General features: G+C 38.4%; 1 long non-coding RNA gene across 1 annotated transcript in view; it reads right to left on the bottom strand.

The window, feature by feature from the left end:
- Positions 1 to 829: 829 nt before the first annotated feature.
- The window catches only part of LOC134757991 (uncharacterized), a 112,912-nt gene continuing 104,512 nt past the window's right edge, over positions 830 to 9,229 (bottom strand). Inside the window, exon 3 of the long non-coding RNA XR_010132681.1 lies at positions 830 to 978. This is a non-coding gene — a long non-coding RNA (uncharacterized lncRNA). The remainder of the gene's footprint in view (positions 979 to 9,229) is intronic.

Genomic DNA, 9,229 nt, shown 5'->3' with positions numbered 1-9,229 from the left:
ATCTACCCCACATCCAGCTCTGAGTCAAAAATTAGTAAAAAAAAAAAAAGCTCCCTGGCTTTGGACACTAGATTTAACATATCCTACTGCTACCAAAACATGAGGTTAGAAGACTTCAAATTAATTTCTAGGTTTACCACCAATAGGTTGACTATGGTGTGCCCATTCATGGGAGTACAACAATTTCCCTTTAATACAAAATAGGATAAATATTCTAGTAAGATTATGTTACTATCTATACTGCTGTAGTCTTTTTTTTTTTTTTTTTTTTTTTTTACTTTTAATAGACTTTATTTTAAAAGCCATTTTAGGCTTACAGCAAAATTAAGCAAAAGGCACAGTTTCCATATATTCCTTGCCCCCCACACACCCACAGCCTCCTCCACTATCAACATCCCTTATCAGAATGGTACATTTGTTACACCTGATGAACCTACATTGCTATGTCATTACCACCCAAATTCCATAGTTTATACTAGGGTTCACTTTTGGTGTTCTATATTCCATGAGTTTAGACAGATGTATAATTACATGTATTTACCATTGTAGTAACACAGATTAGTTTCTATGTCCTAAAAAATCCTCTGTGCTTTTTCTATTCATTTCTCTCTTCCCTCAAGCCCTGGCAACCACTGATCTTTTTTTCACAGTCTCTATAGTTTTGCCTTTTCCACAACGTCACGTAGTTGGAATCATACAGTATGTAGCCTATTCGCATTGTTTTCTTTTGCTTAGTAGTAATGCATTTAAAGTTACTCTCTGTCTTTCCGTGGTTGATAGCTGTATTAGGCCATTTTTGCGTAACTATAAAGAAATACCTGAGACTGAGTAATGTTTAAAGAAAAGAGGTTTAATTGACTCACAGTTCTGCAGGCAGTACAGAAAGCATGGCACCAGCATTTGCTTCTGGTGAGGGCATTGAAAGCTTCCAATCATGTTGGAGGGCAGATGGAGAGCAGGCATGTAACATGGCAAGAGCTGGAGCAAGAAAGAGGGAGCAAGAGAGAAAGTGAGAAGGTTCCACACCCTTTAAAATAACCAGATCTCATGTGAACACAGAGCAAGAACTCACTCGTGCACCAAGGGCATGGCACTAAGCCTTTCATGAGGGATCTACTCCCATGACCAAAACACTTTCCACTGGGTCCCACCTCCAATGCCAGGTATTACATTTTAACATGAAATTTGGAGACAACAAACATCCAAACCATATTACTTAGCCCCTCCCCACCTGCCGAATCACATGTACTTTTCATATTGCAAAATACAATAGTGCCTTCCCAACAGTCCCCAGAAGTCTTAAATTGTTCCAGTCCCGACTCAAAGATGGCAAGGTGCAAAGTCCAAAGTCTCATCTGGAGATGGAGGTCCTTCCAACTATGAGCCTATGAAATCAAAACCAAGTTATTTGTTTCCAAGATACAATAGCAGTACAGGCATTGAGTAGACATATCCATTCCAAAAGAAAGAAATTGGTCAAAAGAAGGGGACTATGGGCTTCATGCAAGACTAGAGCCCAGCAGGGCATCCACTAAATCTTAAAATTTCAAAATAGTCTTCTTTGGCTTCATGTCCCACATCCAGTACATGGAGTGGTGCAAGGAGTGGGCTCCCGAGGTCTTGGACAGCTCTGCAGCTGTGACTTTGTAAGGTGCAGCACCCATGGATGCTTTCATGAGTTGGAGCTGAGTTCCTACAGCTTTTCTAGGCTCATGATGCAAGCTTCCTGTGGCCCTACCATTCTGGGGCCTGGAGGGTGGTGGCTCCCTTCAACACCTCCATGAGGCAACGCCCTTGTGGGGACTCTGTGTTGGGGCTCCAACCCCACATTTACCCTCTGCACTGCCCTATTACAGATTCTCTGTAAAGGCTCTGCCCCTGTGGCAGGCTTCTTCCTGGGCACCCAGGCTTTCTCAAACAACCTTTAAAATCTAGGAGGAAGCTGCAAAGCCTCCTTCACACTTGCATTCTATATGCCTGCAGATTTAACACCCAGTGGAACGTACCAAGACTTATGGTATATGTCCACCAGAGTGGCAGCCTGAGCTGTACTTGTAGCCCTTTGAGCCACTGCTGGATCTGGAGCAGCCAGGATCTTGGGAGCCGTGTCCTGAGGCTGACCAGGGCAATGAGGCCCTGGGCCTGGCGCCTGTAATTATTCTTTCCTTCTCTGCCTTTGGGCTTGTGATGAGAGCTGAGAGCATCTGTCTCTAAGATTTCTGAAATGCCTTCAAGGCCTTTTCCCCATTGTCCTGGATATTAGCACTTGGCTCCCTTTTAGTCACGCTAATCTCTCTAGTAAGTGGTTACTCTACAGCCTGCTTGGATTCTTTTCCTGCCATATGGCAAGGCTACAAATTTCCCAAACTTTTACACTTTACTTCCCTTTTAAATATAAGTGCCAACTTTAGGTCATTTCTTTGCTTCCATATCTGATCATAGGTTGTTAAAAGTAGCCAGACCACCTCTTAAATGCTCTGCTGCTTAGAAATTTCTTCTGGCAGTTACCCTAAGTCATCACTCTTATGTTCAAGTATCCACAGATCCCTAGAACATGTGCACAATGCATCCAAGCTTTTTGCTAAGGCATAACATGGGTGACTTTTACTCCAGTTTCCAATAACTTCTTCATTTCCATCTAAGACCTGGTCAGCCTGGACTTCACTGTCCATATTTCTATTAGCATTTTGATCACAACCATTTAACCAGTTTCTAAGAAGTTCCAAAATTTCCCTCATTTTCCTGTCCTCTTCTGAGCCCTCCAAACTCTTTCAGCCTCTACCTGTTACCAAGTTCCAAACCTGCTTCCACATTTTCACTTCTCTTTAGAGCAATGCCCCACTCCTCAGGACCAATATTCTGTACTAGACCATTTTTGCATTACTATAAAGGAATTCCTGAGGTTAGGTAACTTATGAAGAAAAGAAGTTTAATTGGCTCATGGTTCTGCAGGCTGTACAAGAAGCATGGTGCCAGCATCTGTTTCTGATGAGGAAATTTACAGTCATAGAAGCCTACAGTTACTGCAGGAAGGTGAAAGGGGAGCAGACGCATCACATGGTGTGTTAGGCCATTCTTGCATTGCTACATTGGAGACTGCATAATTTATGAAGAAAAGTGATTTAATTGATTCATAGTTTTGCAGGCTATACAGGAATCATGACATGAGGTATCTGCTTATAAGGACTCAGGAAGCTTACACTCATGGCAGAAGGCAAAGGGGGAGCTGGCATGTCACATGGCAAAAGCAGGAGCAAGAGAGTGAGGGGAGGGGAGTTGCCACACACATTAAAATGACTAGATCTCATGAGAACTTACTTCATTCATGGGAACTCTGCCCTCATAATCCAGTCACCTCCCACCAGGCCCCACCCCCAACATTGGGAATTGCATTTCAACATGAGACTTGGGCAGGTTTAAATAGTGAAACTATTACATGGCGAGAGCTAAACCAAGAGAGAGGGAGCAAGAGAGAGAAGAGGATGTGTCACATACTTTTAAACAACCAGATCTCACATGAACATAGAGCAAGAACTCACTCATTACCAAGGGGGTAGTGCTAAGCCATTCAAAAGAGATCTGCCCTACAATTCAAAGACCCACCACAGGCCCCACCTCTAATACTGGAGATTACATTTAAATATGCAATTTATAGTGGACAAACATCCAAACCATATCAATAACTCCTTTCTTTTTTAACACTGAATAATTCCATTGTTGCATATACCACAGTTTATTAATCCATTTGCCTACTGAAGGACATTTTGGTTGCTTTTGTGTTGTAGCTATTATGAATAAAGCTGCTATAAACACTTATGCACAGGTTTTCATATGAATATAAATCTTCAAATCATTGAGTAAATACCAAGGAACATAATTGTTGAACTATATGTTAAGAATATGTTTAGTTTTGTAAAAACTGCCAAACTGTCTTTCAAAGTGGTTGTACCATTTTTCATTTTCAAAATGGTTGTGCCATTTTTCATTTTCACCAGCAATGAATGAGAGCTTTTGTTACTGCAAATCCTCACCAGCATTTTATGTTATCTATGTTGTGATTTTGGTCATTCTAACAGGTGTGTAGTGGTTTTAATTTGCAATTTCCTAATGACATATGATGTCAAGCAATTTTTTTGTGCTTATTTGTCATCAGTTTATCTTCATTGATAAGAAGTCTGTTTCATATCTTTTGTCCATTTTTAATTGTGTTGTTCATTTTCTTATTGAGTTTTTATTGTACTTCATATATTTTCAATAACAGTCATTTATCAGATACATCTTTTGCAAATACTTTCTCCCAGTCTGTTGCTTGTCTTCTCATTGTTTTGATAGTGTTTTTTACACAATATAAGTTTTTAATTTTAATGGAGTTTCACTTACCAATTCTTTCTTTCACAGGTCATACTTTTGGCATTGGATCTAACATATTAGCTTTATACCCAAGGACACGTATATTTTCTCAGATGTTATCTTCTAAGAGTTGTATAATTTTGCGTTCTACATTTAGGATAATTATTTACTTTGTTAATTTTTGTGAAAAGTGTAAGGTCTGCATCTACATTCATTATTTTGCATATAGATGTCTAGTTGTTGCAAGACCAATTGTTGAAAGACAATTTTTTTCCATTGTACTGCCTTTGCTACTTTGTCAAACATCACTTAACTATATTTATGCTTGTCTATTGATGAATTATTCTATTCTATTGGTTGATCTATGTATACCCTTGCCAGTATTACAGTGTCCTGGATACCGTAGCTTTACAGTATTAGTTGAGGTCAGGTTGTATTAGTCCTCTGACTTTGTTCTTTATGCTGGCTCCTCTGCATCTTTCGCCTCTCCATATAAACTTTAGAATGTTTGTCAATAACCACAAAATAACTTATTCTGGGATTTCAATTCAGATTGTAGTGAATGTATAGATCAGGTTGGGAAGAGCTGATGACATCTTCACAATATTGAATCTTTCTGTCCATGACCATGGAATCTCTCTCCATTTATTTAGTTTTTCTTTTCTGTTTTTTTTTTTAAATCAGTAGGTTTCCTCATGTAGGTCTTGTACATATTTTGTTAAGCTTATGCCTAAGAATTTAATTTCTTTGGTGTTAATGTAAATGATATTGTGTTTTTTATTTAAAATTCCACTTGTTCATTGCTAGCATATAGGAAAGTCATTGACCTTTGTACATTAACCTTGCATCCTGCAACTGTGCTATAATTTCTTATCACCTAGAGGAATTTTGTCCATTCTTTCAAATTTTATACATACACTATCATGTCATTGAACACAGTTATATCTTTTTCTTCCCAATCTGTATATTTTTTATTTTATTGCTTGTCTGATTGCATCAACTAGGACTTCTAGTACAATGGTAAAATAAGTAGCAAGAGAAGACATTTTCTAATTTCTTATTAGTAGGTGTAATGTAACCAGTAGGTTTAGGGTAGATGTTATTTTTCAAGGTTAGGGAGTTCTGCTCTACTTACCGTTTGCTGATAGTTTTTTTAATGTAATAAAATATTTTAATTAATAAAGTGTTCTAAATTGAAGAAAATAAATCTGCTCACAGTTTGAGCTCAAATCTATGTTTCTAAACTTGCTTGGAATGTACTAGCTCTCTGATTGGTCTGCTTTCGTCTTAAACATTTTATAGGATCCAGTTCAGGTATTGTCTTTCCCTAAAGCCTTTCTTGATCACCTTAGCCCAAACTGGCCTTTTCCTCCCCTAAACACAGTGACATATTTTTAATTGACATGTAATTATACACATTTATTGTATACATAGTGATGTTTTGACACAATGTATAGTAATCAAATTAGGTAAGCATGCTGAGTTTTTTTTAAAATTATGAATAGGTGTTGAATTTTGCCAAATATCTTTTCTGCATCTTTTGATAGTTATGTGATTTTTCTTTTATAGGCTGTTGATGTGATTAATTATATTAATTGATTTTAAAATGTAGAACCTGCCTTGCATACCTGGAATAAATGCCATTTGGTAATGAGGTATAATTATTTTTATACATTGTTGGATTCAATTTTTAAATTCTTTGTCAAGGATTTTTCATGTATGTTCATGAGATATATTGATCTGCAATTTTCTTTACTTGTAGTATCTTTGTCTGGTTTTGGTAAAAGGGTAATGCTGGCCTCATACGATGAGGTTAATATTCCCTCAGCCTCTATTTTCTAAAAGAGATTGTAGAGAATTAATATAACATATACCTTAAATGTTTGGTATAATACATTAGTGAACCCATCTGGGGTTGGTGCTTTCTGTTTTGGAAAGTTATTAATTATTAATTCAATTTCTTTGATAGATATAGGCCTATCTAGATTGTCTATATTCTTCCTTATTTTTATGGTAGTATTTGAGAACTATGCATTAAGAACAAATACAATAAATACATATCAAGGTATTCTTTTCATGGAAGTGTTTATGTTTCCTTAAATACATAACTGAATTGTTGATTAAACTTTTTATGTCCCTTGCTTTACTAGCTTACTATCGTTCTACACAACTGACCTAAATTTATTTGTTTAAAAGTTTTCTTCAGACTTGTCTTGTCTTTTAACCGTGATCATTGGTTTATTTCCTCAAAGAGGAGAATTGTCATTTACTGATGTCAAATAAGGCAATACAGAGTGTTAAGTCTACCCATATTTTGATTTTTGAGTCATACCTTTAACAGGACTTAATCCAATCCCAACAGGAAGTTCTTTTCCTTAATTAGGGAACTGTGCATGGAGCAAATAATGAATCACTCAGAGATATGTAGTACATCCAGTTTATGACTCAAATTCTCTGTAATTGAATTATATTTTACCACTACATAATTATGTATTCCATACTCGCCTTTAGGGAAAATACAAAATGTTATTCCCCTACCACAACCATTTAGGAAAAAAAAAATTTAACAGAATTTTTCAAATATGTATCCTTACATTATAAAATTAATTATAGAGTATAATACAATATTTTAAATATCTGAATAGACATATAAGGTTATTCTAGATATATTCAATACATCAAAATTATTGAAAGCAGGTCAGGATTTGTAATCACATTATATGGTTCAGTTCATAAGTATCATATCCACTTTCAAAAAAGGACTTTGCTTCTTATCCCAGTATATGGCTTGTTTGCATAGAACACAACCAAATAAATAATGTACCCAAAATACGATCAATCAAATTATATTTGTATTATATTAATTCTGAGTTTACTTTACAAAGCATATAAATAATACTAAGTGTGAGAAAGGGAATTCTGTTGACTGGATGTGGCAGATTGCATTTTCCAATGATCACCACATTCTCTCCCAAAGCACATGGTCTTCATACAATGTGACTCTAATATTCCTCCAATATTAGAAGGGAGATTTATATTCTCTCCCCTTGAATCTGGGCAAATTTGTGACTACAGTAGATGTGATACAATGTGAAATCTGAGACAAATTTATGAAAGTTGACAGCTTCCAACTGGCTATCTTTCAGGGCATTTTCTCTTGGCATCCAGCCACCATGCTACACAGAAGCAGAGATCACATGGAGACAATGCATATGCAGGTGTTTTATTTGACAGCCCCAGCTTAGGTCTCAGCCAACAGCCAAAATCACTGCCTGGCATTTGGATGAGAAGACGATTTTAGCCTCAAACATCGAGATGCCCCTCAAAGCCTTCCTAGAGTATGCTCCAGACATGATGGAGCAGGGACTAGTTGTGCCTCATGTTTTTTTCTGAATTTCCAACCCCATTGCCCATGGGATGCCAGGAATATATCTGTCTTTCTGGACTCTGTTAGATGTTGTATTACTCAAGTAAGTCTGGCAATGAGTATCTGTTGCTTTTCCAGACACATGGTGCAAGCTGTCACTGGCTTCTGGGGTCTGTAGGATGGTGGCCCTCTTCTCACAGCTACACTAGGCAGCGCCCCAGCAGGGACTCTGTGTGTGGCTCCAACTCCACATTTCCTATCTGCACTGCCCTAGTAGAGGTCCTCCATGAGGTCTCCGCCCTTGCAGCAGACATCTTCCTGGACATCCAGGTATTTTCATACATCCTCTGAAATCTAGGTGGAGGCTCCCAAATTCTTGCCTTCTGTGCAGTGGCAGGTCAAACACTGTGTGGAAGCTGCCAAGGCTTGGGGCTTGCACCCTCGGAAGCCATGGCCTGGGCTGCACCGTGGCCCCTTTTTAGCCATGGCTGGAGCAGGAGTGGCTGGGACACAAGGTTCCCTGTGTCAAGGCTGCACAAAACAGGGGTGCCTTGGGCCCAACCCATTAAATTACATTTCCCTCCTAGGCCTCAGGGCCTATGATGGGAAGGTCTGCTGCAAAGGTCTTCAACATGCTCTGGAGATATTTTCCCCATTGTCTTGGCAATTAACATTTGTCTTCTCTTTACTTATGCAAAATTTCTGCAGCCATCAGCTTGAATTTCTCCCCAGAAAATGGGTTTTTCTTTTCTACCACATGGTCAGGCTACAAATATTCCAAACTTTTACACTTTGCTTCCCTTGAAAACACAAGTTCCAATTTCACACCATCTATTTGTGAATGCATATAACTGTATGAAGTTAGGAACAGCCAGGTTAATTTTGAATACTTTGCAGCTTAGAAATTTCTTCTGCCAGATACCCTAAATCATTTCTCTCAAGTTCAAAGTTCCATAGATCTCTAGGGCAGGGGCAAAATGCTGCCAGTCTCTTTGCTAAAGCATAGCAACAGTGACCTTTACTCCAGTTCCCAATAAGTTCCTCATCTCCATCTGTGGCCACCTCAGCCTGGACTTCATTGTTCACATTACTCTCAGCATTTTGATCAAAACCATTCAACAAGTTTCTAGGAAGTTTCAAACTTTCCCACACCTCCCTGTCTTCCTCTGAGCCCTCCAAAATTTTCCAACCTCTGCCTGTTACCCAGTTCCAAATTTGCGTCCACATTTTCAGGTGACTTTATAAGAGTGTCCCACTCTCCTGGTACCAATTTTCTGTGTTAGTCCATTTTCACACTGCAATAAAGAACTACCTGAGATTGGTTAGAGGTTTCTGCACAGTTCTTCATGGCTATGGAGGACTCAGGAAACTTACAATCATGGAGGAAGGTAATGGGGAAGCAAGGCATGTTTTACATGGCAGCAGGAGAGAGAGTGAGGCGGGGACTGCCACACACTTTTAAGCCATCAGATCTCATGAGAACTCACTCACTATCATGAGAACGGCATGGTG

This window comes from Gorilla gorilla, chromosome 2 (genome assembly GCF_029281585.2).
Source record: "Gorilla gorilla gorilla isolate KB3781 chromosome 2, NHGRI_mGorGor1-v2.1_pri, whole genome shotgun sequence".
In the NCBI taxonomy this organism is placed as follows: domain Eukaryota; kingdom Metazoa; phylum Chordata; class Mammalia; order Primates; family Hominidae; genus Gorilla; species Gorilla gorilla.
This window is presented reverse-complemented; position numbering and strand designations above follow the sequence as displayed.